At 38.1% G+C, this 16,434-nt stretch overlaps 1 pseudogene; it reads left to right on the top strand.

The window, feature by feature from the left end:
- Nucleotides 1-8,124: 8,124 nt before the first annotated feature.
- LOC107876724 lies at nt 8,125-15,787 on the top strand (annotated as a pseudogene).
- The last annotated feature ends 647 nt before the right edge of the window (nt 15,788-16,434 follow it).

Here is a 16,434-nt window from a genome sequence, read left to right as displayed (position 1 = left end):
TAATCAATTACTGTATTATTTGTTGAAGAACTTGGATATAAATTATTTGTTTCATTCATCGAGGATGAACTAGCCTACTGTTTTTAGTACAACAACTACTTATTGTAGTCTCACAAATGCGGTGTGAGTAAGCGAAACGTTAGTTGAGACAAATAGAAATTAATTTCAATTATTTTATTTTATTTGACATATCTATAGGTCGATCTAAATAGAAAAAATTAAAGAGTAATTAAAGTTGGAATTCCAAACATATTGCTTTGCCTCAAAGTTGTAAAGGATAAAGTTCCCCATGCAAGATATCTGGGGAAGTATTGGAGCGATCCTATTGTGTATACCTACAAGCATTTTTATATGTGTTGTTTTGACATTATCTTCAATCAACGTCTTTTGTTGTAAGCTTTTTTGACATAGCAATTGATTTAATTTGGTGATGCAACCTTATCTAGAAGAAGAGTTGGTTGAAGTTTTCTGTTAGTACTAATCGTGTTGAATTGAAAGAAATATGAACATATTTCACTTTGTTATCTGTGTGTATAAAGATCTTATACTATAATTTATCCTGTAACAATAAAAATGTTGTATTATTATTTGCATTTTTAGTCGTATTTTGGTAATGATTGACATCGCCATATCAAATTCTAGTTCTACACTAGGAATTTTATTAATTTATAATAATTTTAATTGAACATGAAAAGTTAAAAATGAAAGTAACATCTTTGAAATTTATGATCTAAAATCAATCACAATATTTCTGTGGTTATAACTCATCTTATTAAGGGCAAAATAAAAGGCTTAGGGAAATTATATCATTAAATATTAAATACAAAATAAATTATATATTGTTATTCTTTTGTATGTTAAAAATGAAAAAATAACACATAAATTAATAATTTAAAATCTGCACTGTGTAAGACAATTTTTTTTTAAATTTTGTGTTATTAAATTATATATGACACCAAAAACCTTGTTGCACCATCACCAATTAATTCATCAAAAAAATTGTCTGAAGCTTCCAACGAGGAAATGCATCTCCCTGGCTCTTACCATCATAATTTTTATTTTTATTTTGGGTGTCCTATTTTTGATGTTTTAGTCGCTCTCTCAATCAAAAGTTCCTTCAAATTACTCTTTTTATTTTGTTTTATTTGACTTTTATACTAAAATAGTTATTTTTATTTACATTTCCAATTTACAAAATTAAGAAAAATTTATTATGTATCTGATAAAATCTACTGAAATACATAAACGAAAAATACTATAGCAAGTACTACACAATAACAACACGGAATGAATAAGAGCATCTATGGCTTACAAGGACAAGCAGGTAGATATGAATTTATCCGATGAAAATGATGTCATTGTAATCAAACACCTAAATTGAATTTGTATTTAATTTTTGTGGGCAAATGGTCTTCAAATTACGTATCTAATATATAGTAGAAATTTCAAAAGATTCATCTAAGTTTTGGTTCTTGCAAGTAATACAATAGTTTAAATTATGTAATTGTTTTATTGTTTGCGAATTTCGTTGACTTGGTGAAATATCATTACTTCGAAGTTCGATAAGTCTTGCTCCATTGACCTCTCTAAATTTTTCCAAGAGGAGAATGATATGAACAAAAGAAGAATGAATACAAGATTGCGTAATAATATAGAGACCACAAAAGAAAAAAGAAATAATATCAAAAACCTGTATTTAAAAAGGGATATTGCAAAGGACTTCAAGTTAACATTATAGGGGTGTGAAGTGTTTCACCTGCAAGACCCGTCAAGATCTTCAATACTAAATCATAAATTTATTATTTTAATAACTCCTAAATTGGATTAAGCAGCTGAAAAAGATCTCCTCTCTTCTTTTAAGGTTTTGATCACTATTGACATAATTTTATGATTCATAGCAGGTGGACAAATAACTAATTTGCATATATATTAGCACAATGATTACAAATATCATTATGGAAAGTATATGTCCAAAGCAACATTTCAAAAAATTATTCAAGTGAACTAAAAAAAAATGATCAAGGTTACAAGAAATAGCTTCATGCAGTTAATAATCGATTAAAGAAAACATGTGCAATTCTTGCATGAAAACATCAAAGGGAACATGTATACATCTTGATGAAAGCATCAAGGATTTTGAGGTACATTGTTGTCGTGTTATGATCTCATCGATTTAAAAAATGTACCATTTGAAAATTATGCAACATTCACGAGTGAATATTTTGCTCCAAAATGCATTTAAATAATACCTTCAATTAATATATGATGATGTTCTCATCATTTAATCAGTTACAATTATTTCTTCCTGCGATTTCATATCTAAACAAAGTTATTTCATTCATATAACGAGAAGTTGTTATATACATGTGCAATATACGTTGAAATACTCTAAACTAGTTATTTAAAAGTAATCCCGTTAAATTACATTTCACTTAAAAGCAAGAAATTTGACGTCGAAAAAAATGTATTGGAATTACTTTTAAGTAAATAATAATTTTATCTCAAAAATTTCTATTTTTTCCTGAATAAGAAGATTTGAATTAAGAATAACAAACTTAGCAAATCTAAATTATCTCAAGTTTGTTTTGAGTTTTATATCTGAACTTTTAATAGTGTGATTTGTCTATTTGAATTATTGCCTAATATATGGTTAATAAAATACACCTACATATCGATAAGACCAAATATTTTGTTTACAAACACTTCTAGGTGTGTGGCCATAAAAGTTCTTCATCCACCTAGCATATATAACGATTCTATATTAGCTGATACGTTATATCTTTAGTTTCTCAATTTTTCAATTGATTTTTTAAATCATAAAGTCTCCTTTTCCATGCTGGAGATAGTGATGTTACTGCTGAGACGATACCACAGTTAAGAAGGTGAAGAAAAAATATTGAATGTCGTGGTGGAGAATAAATTAATTTATATGGTAATCATTTTTATCTTTTAACCTTAACTTTCAGCATAATGGAGTAATAATTTCTTCAACTTTACCACAACAAAAATATTTGTACTTTCACATAAACCTTTTAAACAAAAGGATTGTAGTACACACCATCAAATTTTAGTCCAAGTGTATTTCACTATTTATTTATTAATAGTTCAGATAGAAAATTCACATTTTCAATAACGGAAAAGGGCCTAAAATGTCCTTCAATTATGTGAAGTGGTGCAAAAATGCCCTTCATTTATCTATTGGACCTAAATATCCTTTCCGTCAACCTATTAAGCCTATTTTGCCCTTACATTTAACAACAAACTAATGACTCTACTTCATTAATGACGTGACACATTTTTGATCAATTAATATTTTATTAAATTAATTAATTTTATTCTTTAAAAGACCCAACGATCCAACCAAATAACCCGCCCCAATTCCTATTATTTTGTCTAGCTGTAAGCAGTACTTATCAAAGCTCTCAACACTTAGTGCAATTATTGTCGGCCAATCAACGATGATGTCGATGATGGGTTCACTGTAATCACTAAGGAAAATAAGGTAGTTCATCACGTAACGTGTTAGAGGATGAATGCCACCACCGCTGTTACTTTTGATGAGTCTTAAATGCTGACTCAAACTCCGATAGCATAGCCCGAGCAACATCTCAAAGTTTGGTCATAGCGATCATCGCTTGAGATTTAACAACAGAAGTAGAATCGAATCCGAATATCATTTCGATTTCGCTCCATAGTTCAGAAATAGAGTCGTACATGTCGAGAATACAGAACATCTTCTCCAGTGATAGTTTCTTGTACTTCGCCACCATTTCAGGGAAAGTAAACATTGTTACAGCTCTGTCTTTAGCAATCTCAGTGAAACAAGATTCTTTGATGTTGTCGGATAAGTACTACTGCAGCTAGACAGAATAATAGGAATTGGGGTGGGTTAGTAGTTGGGTCGGGTTATTTGGTTGGGTCTTTTCAAGAATAAAATTAATTAATTTAATTAAATATTAATTGATCAATAGAAATGTGTCACGTTATTAATGATTAAATGTAAGGGCAAAATAGGCCTAATAGGTTGACGGAAAGGCATTTTAGGCCCAATAGGTAGGTGAAGGACATTTTTGCACCATTTCACATAATTGAAGGGCATTTTAGGCCCTTTTCGGTTTCAATAATTCAGGTGTATATTTTACACAACACATAAAATTCATATCAAAATATATGATAAAGTCTAAACAAAGATTTTACAAATATGGTTAGAGTCAAAACATGTACTTATGAAATACATTCCAGTGATTAAAGAAGTATCTTAGAAGCCTGAATCTTATACTCGACGGATGACACGGTGGTTGCAAAGGGATGACATGAATGACTTTATCAAGGTCCTAGGTATAGGTTGAATCAATTATGTAGGCAATGGATGACATTGCCAAGCTGGTGACAAGCAAAGTTGACAAGGCAACGTGATGTGGCATGACATAGACTCTGGCTAACATCGGCAATGGGCAAGTAGACATATTTCATATGTCAAGGTCAAGATAAATTCCGGGCAAATCAAGCAGAGCTAAAGACAAGACTAGATAGAAATAAAGCTAAACAAGAAAAAAGATGAAGAATGTCATGAGGCAAATAAAAGTTGGCATATCGAAAGGTAGACACAGACAAGGCATCGACAGTGGCATGTGCGATCGGGCTCTCAAGGCAGCAGTGACAAGGTAATGGCTAGGCAGGACATTGGAATGCCTTAACCGCTGGAACTTGACGTGAAATACCCTTGGTATAAATGAGTTAGCAACTGCTCACATGTTATGCACATACGACGATTACTTTTTGCAACTATTTTGTAACAGTTTTGCATTTCAAAATTTGAATTGCCAATATAGTTAGGAATGTCAATTACACTTTAGTTGATTACCCCTGATCACGACAAATGTAGGCAAACTATTGGTTATAAGCCAAAAACTGCCACATGCTCTACAAATGTGCAACCTTAGCTTTAGACGAAATCGAGAGTGAATGAACAAGATTTTAAGTCTGAAATTCACTAAGTAACTCTATAAGAAATGTGAGGGTTTCGATAGAGTATTAAGGCAACAACCAACTTGTTGAAGTCGAAGTACAAATTTGTTGTCATAACGAAGGAGGGTCCTTTGTATTATTTTGAAATTAATATAAAGATTAGGGTTTTTTTGTATATCATTGTGTTCATTTTAGTTTACGCATAAAAAAATTATTCTAAGTTCAGACTGTAGGCATTGTTGAAAAACAAGTAAATTTGACTGCATGCAGGCTACGTCAAATTTGCAGATTTGGCTGCCGTGTGGTAGGCTAACCTCTGTTAGATTCGATTGACGTAGACTGCTCCTGTGATAACATGTATGATGAAGCTATGATCTGTGTGAAAATAGTGGAAGGAGACTCGAAATACTTTCTGATCGAGATGGAGTTGCATAAAGGATCAACTCTTACTCCATTTTTATTTACTTTCCTAATAGATGAATTGACACTGCATATTCAAGGAGAGTTACCATGATTGATGTATATTATTTCCTAATGACACTGTGTTGTTTGAAGAAACACACGAAGGGAGCAATCATTGATTTGTTAAGAAAAGTTAACAAGAAGATAAACCAAAACGGAGGCACATACCCTTAAGATTTTAGGTAAGAAGGACTAAAATATATCCACGGAGTGCAAGTTCAGTAACATTATACGAGACAGATGTGGAATAAGTGAGAAGTGATACACAAACAAAACAGAAAGTTTCAAGTACCTTATATCAAAATCCAAGGATATAAAGAAATCGAAGATGACGTCACACATTGTATTGGAGCAGGCGGATAAAATGGAAGCTTGATAGTGATGTCTTACACAATAAAAATGTGCACCAAGGTTTAAAAGGTAAATTTTAGAAAGTGATGGTTAGACCATTTATGTATTAAGGGACAAATTGTTGATAAGTCAAGAACCCAAATGTTTAGAAGATTAAAGTAGTAAAACAAAAACTCTTAGCTAGAGAAATGTGTAGACATATTAGGAGAGATACGATTCAAAAAAAAAAAATGTAAAGGTAAAGTACGGGTGGCCTACATAATGGACAAGATTAATAAAGGAAACCTAAATTAATTCAAACATGTGAATAGAATTGATGGAGTATCGATGTTGGTGTAGTGCAACGAGTAGATACTCCAATTCAAAAATAATTTACATAGACACACACACACACACACACACATATATATATACTAGTTTCATGAAGTTAGTGTTAACTTATGTTGGATCGGGTGCCACGCCGGTGCGTTTATATTTATATTGGATCGGGTACCACGCCGGTACGGTACATGAACATAGACTGTTCCCTGCAAGTCATGACTATTTGGGCAAAAATAAGTCCCATAGCATATGTGTACATACTTGTGTTGATTCTGTGGATGTTTACCGTATGATTGATACTCTTGATAGTTATGTGATTTGCTTATGAGCACGGTTGACCTGTTATTGCTGTATTGTTGGTCCAATGAGAATTTGTTATTTGATGACGCCTGTCTACTTGTTTTTCTAATTATGTTGTGTACTTCCTATTAAGTTAAGTTGACCTATGATGCCTACCAGTACATAGTGATTTGTACTGATACTACCCCGTACTCTTCTTTTGTTGAGTGCAAAAAGTATTCCAGAGGTTCAGACACGACCTCACCTCTAGAGTTGATAGCAGATCTTGATCCGAAGGGTGAGCACTCCATCTTCAGGCTGCCCGGGTCATTTTAGTTGTTATTGTCCATCTTTTGGGCAATGAAACACTCCTAATCTATTTTATTTGGAAATCTTTTTAGACATGTTTTTGTTAGTAGTTCTTGTACGATGACTTTCGAATCTTGGGTATTTCAATAAGCATTTTATTTGATTTTCGTATTAATAACGATTAATCCTGAACTATTATTATTATGTTAATTTTTATGATATCATCATCTTAATATTGACTAAGTGATTGGGTAAAGGTTCGGTTTAGATGGTTCTCCCACAGAAAGATTAGGGTCGGTGCCACTCATGGCCTTTTGGGTTGTGACAAAGTTGGTATCAGAGCCTTGGTTCGTCGATCTTGTCGTACAAGAACATGTCTAGTAGAGTCTTGCGCAATGGTACAGAGATGTCTGTACTTTTCTTTGAGAGGTTACAGGGCAATAGGAAAATTCAATTTTTTTTTTCTTATATGCTATTACCTGATTTCAATTGGTATCTGACTTCTTTTACTCTTATTCTTACAGATGGTAAGAACACGAAAGAATAGAGCAAGAGAAGGATGTGACGGAGAAAGGAGAACAGCGCTCGCTAGGAAGAGAGCTCCGGCTGCGGGGCCAGCTAGAGAGAGGCCAGTATATCCTTCCCCATATGAGGATTTGCCCGAGGTTGCAAAAGATGGAGCTATGCCAGTACAGGATAAACGAGTGCCGGTTCATAATGGGGTTACACCAGCTCAGGAAGGTGCAACTCCGATTTAGATGTCTCTCACTGTGATTCAACAGGTTCTGAGTTTTTTGAGTGGTTTAGCAGGATCAGGGACTATGCCCGTAACACCTGCAGTCCAGCATGGAATGCAGCATGCTGCTGCTGTAGCCCCTCGAACGGAAGAAGTGTTAGGAGAAGACATTTTTCCAAGATAGGTGGTGGGTCTGGTGATGATCGAAGATGAGCATGAGTTGTTTAGTAAGTTTATAAAGATGAAGCCCCCTATCTTTCACAGAACTGAGTCGGAGGATGCCTACGAGTTTATCATCGACTGTCATAAGAGGCTGCATAAGATGGGGGTGGTAGAAAGGTATGGTGTAGAACTGGTTACTTTTCAGTTTCAGGGGGATGCGAAGATGTGGTGGAGGGCCTATGTTGAGTGCAGGGATACAGTTTTTCCTCCTTTGACTTGGACACAGTTTTACTCAGTTTTTCTAGATAAATACGTGCCTTGTTCTTTGAGAGATAGAAAGAGGGATGAGTTTGCTAATCTTAAGCAGGGGAACATGTCTGTTGTGGCTTATGAGTCCAAATTTAATTCTCTATCTCGGTATGCAGATCTTGCTGAAAATGGAGGAGAAGAGGATCCATTTTTTTATGAAGGGGTTGAACACCGATCTCCAAATTTCTGCTCTTTAGATGACATCTTTGGATAGGTCTTTTTAGGAGATGGTTTATTTTGTCAAGAAGGTGAAGGGCGTAAGACAAGAGGGTTATGCTAGAGCATCAGAAAAGAAGGTCCGCAGAAGCGACAATTTTAGTGGTTCTTATTCGAGGGGTCAGAGTTCTCAGGGATACCCTGCCCGCCCCATTCAATCAGCGATGTCGGTGTCGGTGGGTGGTCCGTCAAGCGCTAGCCAGCCATTTTCATACAATGGTGGTTACCTTGCTTCATTTTTATCAGATCAACGGCCTACCTTGGACTATACATGTTACGAGTGTGGCAGAGTGGGTCATGTTAGGAGGTTTTGTCCTAACGCAAGGTAGTTTGGTTAGTTTAGCCAACAGCAGGCTCCTGGAACTCTCGTTTTTATAGGTAGGGTAAGTGGTGGTAATGGTAGAGGTCGTCCACAGGGTGGTCGTGGGGGTCATCAGGCAAGTAGGGGTGGTAGTAAGCCCCATTGAGGTGGTTCTTAGCTTTGCAGGGGTGACGTGCAGATTGGTGGTAGGGCCCATATCTATGCCTTCCCAGGCAGGCCCGAGGAAAATGCATCAGACACTGTTATTATAGGTACTATTCTTGTCTGTGATCGAATGGCCACCGTATTATTTGATCCTGCCTTTACTTTTTCATATGTGTCTGCTAATTTTTATGTGGGATTGGACATGGTGTGTGATTTACTTGACTTTTTGATTCACGTGTCCACTCCTATTGGTGATTCTGTTATTGTTGATAGAGTTTATCGTTCTTGTTCGATTATGTTTATGGGGTATCAAACTTGGGCAGATTTAGTGATTCTAGACATGGTAGATTTTGATATAATTTTGGGTATGAGTTGGTTGTCCCCGTATCATGCTATATTAGATTGTCATGCTAAGACAGTAATTGTGGCTATGCCGGGAATGGATAGACTTGTGTGGGAAGGTGATTATAGTCCTGCCCCAATGAAGCTTATTTCCCTTCTTCGTGCAAAGAGGTTAATTGGAAGGGGTTGTTTGGCCTTCTAGCACATCTTCGGGACATTTTCATAGAGGTCCCATCTATTGAGTCAGTTCCTGTAGTGTGTAAGTTCCAAGAGGTTTTTCCTGCGGATTTGCCTGGTATGCTGCTAGACCGTGACATTGACTTTTGTATTGATCTAGAGCCAGGTACTCTTCCTATTTCTATTCCTCCCTATAGGATAGCTCCGACTGAGTTGAGGGAGCTAAAGGCTCAATTGCAGGATTTATTGGGTAAGGATTTTATTCGTCCAAGTGCCTCTCCATGGGGTGCTCCTGTCTTGTTTGTAAAGAAGAAAGATGGTAGTCTTCGTATGTGTATAGACTATAGGCAGTTGAACAAAGTTACGATCTGTAACAAGTATCTTTTACCTCGTATAAATGATTTATTTGATCAGTTGTAGGGTGCATTCATATTTTCTAAGATTGATTTTAGGTCCGGATATCATCAGCTTAAGATTCGGCCTGCCGATATTCCTAAGACTGCTTTTCGAACCAGGTATGGGCACTATGAGTTTCTTGTGATGTCTTTTGGGCTAACTAATTCTCCAGCTGCTTTTATGAGTTTGATGAATGGGATATTTAAACCCAACTTGGATTTTTTCGTGATTGTATTTATTGATGATATTCTGGTTAGCTTCTGTATCCTTTTTGGGGCATGTGATTTCGAAGGAAGGGGTGACGGTAGACCCTCAGAAGATTGAAACAATTAAGAATTGGGCTAGGCCTACTTCAGTGACGGAGGTTCGTTGCTTTGTTGGCTTAGCAAGTTATTATCGTAGGTTTGTGAAGGGATTTCCTTCAATTGCTACTCATATGACGCGGTTGACTCGGAAGGATGTACCATTTATTTGGTCTGTTGAGTGTGAGGAGAGATTTCAAAAACTCAAGGCCTTGTTGACTACCGCTCTTATTCTTGCCTTTCTAGTAGAAGGTAAGGATTTTATTATTTATTGTGATGCCTCACGTTCTGGTTTAGGTGTTGTGTTGATGCAGGAAAAAACGTTATTGCTTATGCTTCGAGGAAATTGAAGACCAATGAGAAGAATTCTCTCATTCATGATTTGGAGTTAGCTATTGTAGTGTTTTCTTTTAAGATATGGAGGCATTACCTGTATGGGGATCGTTGTGAAGTGTTCACTGATCACCGCAGTTTACAGCATGTGTTCACGTTGAGGGATTTGAATTTGAGACAGCGTAGATGGATGGAGTTGCTTAAAGATTATGATGTTACCATACTCTACCATCCGGGGAAGGTTAATGTGGTCGCTGATGCATTGAGCAGAAAGTCAGAAAGTATGGGTAGTTTGGCTTATTTGAATGTTAGCAGGCGTCCGTTAGCTAGAGAAATTCAGACTCTGGCTAACAATTTTGTTCGACTTGAGGTAACTGAGAGAGGAGGAATTCTAGCCAGCATTGAGGCAAAGTCCACATTTCTTGATCAAATCAAGGCTAAATAATTTGATGATGCTAGGTTGAGCAAAATTCGTGATAAGGTTTTGCAGGGTGAGGCTAAGGAGGCTATTTTAGCTGAGGCTCATTATTCGAAGTTCTATACATCCTGGTGAAACCAAGATGTGCCGTGATTTGAGGCAGCATTATTGGTGGGTTTGAATGAAGCATGACATAGTTGATTTTGTTGCTAAATGTCAGAGTTGCCAGAGATAAAGTACGAGCACCAAAAGCCTGGTGGTACTCTTCAGAGGATGCCCATTCCTGAATAGAAGTGGGAGGGGATAACTATGGATTTTGTTGTTGGTCTTCCCAAGACCTTGGGGAAGTATAATTCTATATGGGTTATTGTGGATAGGTTGACGAAGTCTGCACATTTCATTCCAGTTCAGGTGACTTATAATGCAGAAAAGTTGGCCAAGATTTATCTTAAGAAGGTTGTTCGATTGCATGGGGTCCCAGTTTCTAAGATCTTAGATAGGGGTATTCAATTTACCTCTACCTTTTGGAAGAAGTTGCATGAGGAGTTGGGCACAAAGTTGGACCTTAGTACAACTTTTCACCCTCAGACCGATGGGCAGTTCGAGCGAACGATTCAGGTGTTGGAAGATATGCTTTGCGCATGTGTGATGGATTTTGGAGGTCATTGGGATCAGTTTCTACCTTTGGCTGAGTTTGCATATAATAACAGTTATCATTCGAGTATCGATATGGCATCGTTTGAGGCTTTGTATGGGAGAAGGTTTAGATCTCCCATTGAGTGGTTTGATGCATTTGAGGTGAGACCATGGGGTACTGATTTGTTGAGAGACTCGTTAGAGAAAGTCAGGTTCATTCTGGAGAAACTTATAGCAGCTCAAAGTAGGAAAAAAGAGTATGCAGATCGAAAAGTTAGACATATGCACTTTATGGAGGGTGAGCAAATATTGCTCAAGGTATCACCTATGAAGGGTGTCATGCGTTTTGGGAAGCGAGGTAAGCTTAGTCCTAGATATATTGAACCATTTGAGATTTTTAACATGTGGGGCGGTATCGTATAGATTGGCTTTGCCTCTAAGTTTGTCCGGTATTCACCCTGTATTTTATGTGTACAACAACAACAACAACAACAACAACAACAACAAACTTAGTATATTCCCACATAGTGAGGTCTGGGGAGGGTAAGATGTACGCAGTCCATACCACTACTCCCGGGGAAGTAGCAAGGCTGTTTGCGATAGACCCCCGACTTAAGACAAGGAATACTAATCAAAGTCATACCAAAAAACTGGAACAAGACAAAACATAGAGACGCCACATACAGGGAAAGAGTAAACAAAGACTAGTAAACAATTGTAATACTACAAACAACAAGAAATCATAATAAGAATACTACACTCACCAAGTAATGCCCTACCTTACCTACCCAAAATGGCACTAGCCTTCCATCCTAATACTTGTCCTCCAGATCTTCCTATCTAGGGTCATGTACTCAGTAAGCCATAACTACTCCATGTCCTGCCTAATCACCTCTCTCCAATACTTCTTCGGTCTACCCCTGCCCCATCTAAAACCATCCAAAGCAAGCCTCTTACACCTACGAACCGGTGTCTCCGTGCCCCTCCTCCTCATGTGTTCGAATCATCTCAAATGAACCTCCCGCATCTTGTCCTCCATCGAAGCCACTCCAACCTTTTCTCGGATAGTCTCATTCCGAACTCTATCACCCTAGTAAGCCTACATATCTAACGCAATATCCGTATTTCTGCCACCTTCAATTTCTGAATGTGAGAGTTCTTGACTGGCTAACACTCTGCTCCATACAACGTGGCCGGACAGACTGCCACACTGTAAAAGTTTCCTTTAAGCTTGGAAGACACTTTCTTATCAGACAACACCCTCGAGGCGAGCTTCCACTTCATCCATCCCACCCCGATACAGTGAGAGACATCCTCGTCAATCTCATCATTCTCCTGAATCATGGACCCAAGATACTTGAAACTATCCCTCTACACACCAACTGAGACTCCAGCCTTACTACCACGTCATCCCTCTCCCTCGAGCCATCAAATTTACATTCCAAATACTTGGTCTTGCTCCTACTTAACCTGAACCCTTTAGACTCAAGGGTCTCTCTCCACAGTTTTAATTTATTATTCACACCCCTCGAGTCTCATCAATCAAAACCACATCATCTACAAAAAGCATACACCAGGGTACCTCGCCTTGAATACGCCACGTCAACACATCCATCACTAAAGCAAATAAAAATGGGCTAAGAGTAGATCCCTGATGTAACCCTGTCAGGACAGAGAAATGTTCAGAATCATGACCCGCCATCCTCACCTGGGTCTTAGCTCCATCATACATGTCCTTGATTGCTCTGATATACACCACGGGGACCCCACTTACCTCCAGGCATCTCCAAAGAACTTTCCTAGGAAATTTATCGTATGCCTTCTCCAAGTCGATAAACACCATATACAGATCCTTCTTTCTTTCCCTGTATTGTTCCACCAGTCTTCGAATCAGGTGAATTGCCTCCTTCGTCGAGCGCTTGGGCATAAATCCAAATTGGTTCTCTAAAATAGAGACTATCCTCCTCAACCTCAACTCGACCACTTTCTCCCAAATTTTCATAGTGTGACTCAATAACTTAATACCTCGATAATTGTTGCAACACTGAATGTCACCCTTATTCTTATACAGAGGGATCATAGTGCTCCACTTCCATGCGTCGGGCATTTCGCCGACTTGAAAATGTCGTTAAACAAATCAGTCAACCACCTTAAACCATTCTCTCCATCCAACTTCCAAAAATCCACAGGGATCTCATCAGGCCCCGTCGCCCTACCCCTTCGCATCCTGCGAGCAGCCTCTCTGACCTTCTCCACCTTAAAACGTCTATAATAACTGAAATCACGACGCTCCTCTGATTGCTCCAGCTCCCCTAACACCATAACTCTATCTTCTTCATCATTCAAGAGCCTATAAAAATACGACTGCCATCTTTTCTTAATGTGAACATCCTCCACCAACACTTTACCATCCTCCCCCTTAATGAACTTGACCTGATCGAGGTCACGACTCTTCCTTTCCATAGCCTTATCCAGCCGAAACAACCTCTTTTCCCTTCCTTTCTCCTCTAACCCCGTATACAAGCTCTCAAAAGCCGCTGTCTTAGCAGCCGTAACTGTTAGCTTAGCCCTCCTCCTCGCTAATTTGTATTTCTCCTTATTTACCCATTTCTCTTCTTCATTCTTACTCTCAACCAACTTAGCATACGCCCCCTTCTTAGTCTCCTTTTTTTTCTTAACTTCTTCATTCCACCACCAATCCCCCCGATGGTGACCGACCCTGCCCCTAGACACACCCAATACCTCAGTAGCAGTCTCTTTGATGCACCTAGCCGTCCTATCCTACATATCATCTACGTCTCCCATACCCTCCCACACCCCTATGCCCACCAACTTTCCCCCTATCTCCCATGCATTCACCGACGTCAAGCTATCCCACTTAATTCTTGATCTACCCTCCACACCCCTATTCTTCTTATCCTTTCTAATATCCAAGTCCATCGCCAAGAGCCTATGATGGGTCAAAAGATTCTCACTCAGAAAAACCTTACAATCCTTACACAACACCCTATCCTCTTTCCTAAGAAGCAAAAAGTCAATTTGGGTCTTGGCTATCGCATTTCAAAAGGTGATCAGGTGATCGTCCTTCTTCGAAAAGCTCAAATTCACCACCACCAGCCCAAAGGACCTTAGAAAATCTAACAGAGCAGCTCCCTCTTCATTTCTCACCCCAAAACCAAAACCACCATGTACATCATCAAAGCCTCTCGGTAATGGCTCGATGTGACCATTAAAATCTCCTGCTACAACGATCTTCTCCGAGATAGGCACGCCTCTCACCACCTCATCCAAAACCTCCCAAAATTGCATTTTCTCCTTCCCCTCCAAGCCCACCTGCGGCGCATACACGCTACATACGTAGCTTGTAACCATCCACATCCCTAGCCTTAGACCCTACCCACTTGGTCTCTTGGACACGCGCAATATTAATCTTTCTCCTCTTAAGAATCTTCACCAATTCTATTGACTTAACCAGAAGGGTCCCTATATTCCAAGACCCTACTCTCAACCTATCTACTCTTGCCTATCGCCTCCCTATACCACCCCTCACTTCACCAGCCCTAACACTCAACCTAGACTATATACCTAACCCTTCCCTCCCCTTTTTACCCCTCAGACATGACCCTATTCCACCATCAACCCCTACAGCTACCACTTAAGAACTAAAACTAAGTCCAAATAGAGCCTCAAACCAATAGACCGAAAGACAATAAAATAGGGCAATACTAGGAAAGCATGAAAAAAGAAAAGCAATATGAAAGCAATAGGGAAACAGTAGGCACTCACAAGTATTCTCATAGGAAACAAAACAGTACAAATAAAACGGTAAAAATATTAACTAGTGCAAATATCTAAATATCAAAGTTTAGATGTCACCGGGGTAATCCTGCGTGCTTATGGTACCATCAATTTTGTTGTCGGAGTTGGTTGGTGAAAACAGCGTTGCCAAAAAGCTATCTCCGGATGTTTCCGTCGCTGGAGCATCTACTGTGCTTTACCGAATCTATGTTTTATTGACTGCCGCCGGAGCCAATCCTAGTCCCGCCAGTGATATCCGCCACTAAAAAGCAAAGAAGGGGGAGGGAAAGAGAGGTGTAGCTCCGAAGAGCTGTGGAGAGAGAGAGGAAGAGATAGAGAGAGAGAGAGAGAGAGAGAGGAAGGAAGGCAAAGAGGGTAAAGAGGGTAACTTACCTTTTCCGGTGCCGGCGCTGGCTACTCGGTCGGAGAAGATGACCGTTAGGTGAATGTTAACTCAAAGTTAGCTAGAAACGCGTCGATTTCGATTGGAAAATAAGAAAATAACAAAAGAAGGTTCGAGAAAATTGGAAGAAATTGAATTTATGAAGCTATGTTTCATGTGTCTATATTAAAAAAGTTTTATGGTGATGGTAACTACATAATTCATTGGGATTCAGTCTTGTTAGATGAAAACCTCTCTTATGAAGAGAAACCTGTTGCTATTCTTGATAGAGATGTCCGTAAGTTGAGGACTAAAGGAGATTGCATCTGTGAAGGTCCAGTGGAAGAATCGTCCTGTTGAGGAGGCCACTTGGGAGACTGAAGCAGACATATGTAGCAAGTATCCACATCTTTTTGTTGATTAAGGTAAATTCCCTGTTTTCTCTTCTTATCTTTTCTTTGTCGTTCGGGGACGAACGATTGTTTAATTGGTATCTGATGTAACGATCTTTCCGGTCGTTTATGAAATTTTCTCATCTTCCCTATTTTAACGCTCTCCATTATTGTATACGTGAATTATGACTCATGAGATGGATAGTATCAACCCTCGAAATATTTAAAATGATTTAATAAGTCGTTGAATTATTGAGCTTTAATAAAATTAAGTCCAGTCATGGCCAAGATTCGATCGAGACGGTCTCAAATTAGTTTCGTAATATTTTCAATAGGTATGGAATATACTTTTTAGTCAATGTACATAGTTGGATTATTTTTTTCGAGGTTATGAATAACATCCGAGGGTTTATTGAATATTTTAGATATTATTTCTATTAGTGACTTAATGGGCCAAAGTTGTAATTTAATAACTTATGTGGTAAATACAAAAATAAATTTAAGTGGGAAGGTTTTACCATATATAATAATAATAATAGAAGGAAATAGTCAGAAGAAGTGGTGAACGTTGGTTAACAAACCCTATTTCACACTAACGCTTCAAAGAAGATCCTTGAGAGTTTTTAGGTTAGTTATTTTGATGTTTAATGTCCTATTAATAACGTGAAAGTAAGAATTG

Source organism: Capsicum annuum, chromosome 9, assembly GCF_002878395.1.
Source record: "Capsicum annuum cultivar UCD-10X-F1 chromosome 9, UCD10Xv1.1, whole genome shotgun sequence".
NCBI lineage: Eukaryota > Viridiplantae > Streptophyta > Magnoliopsida > Solanales > Solanaceae > Capsicum > Capsicum annuum.
Note: the sequence above shows the minus strand (reverse complement) of the source record. Positions and strands in the feature narration are given on the sequence as shown.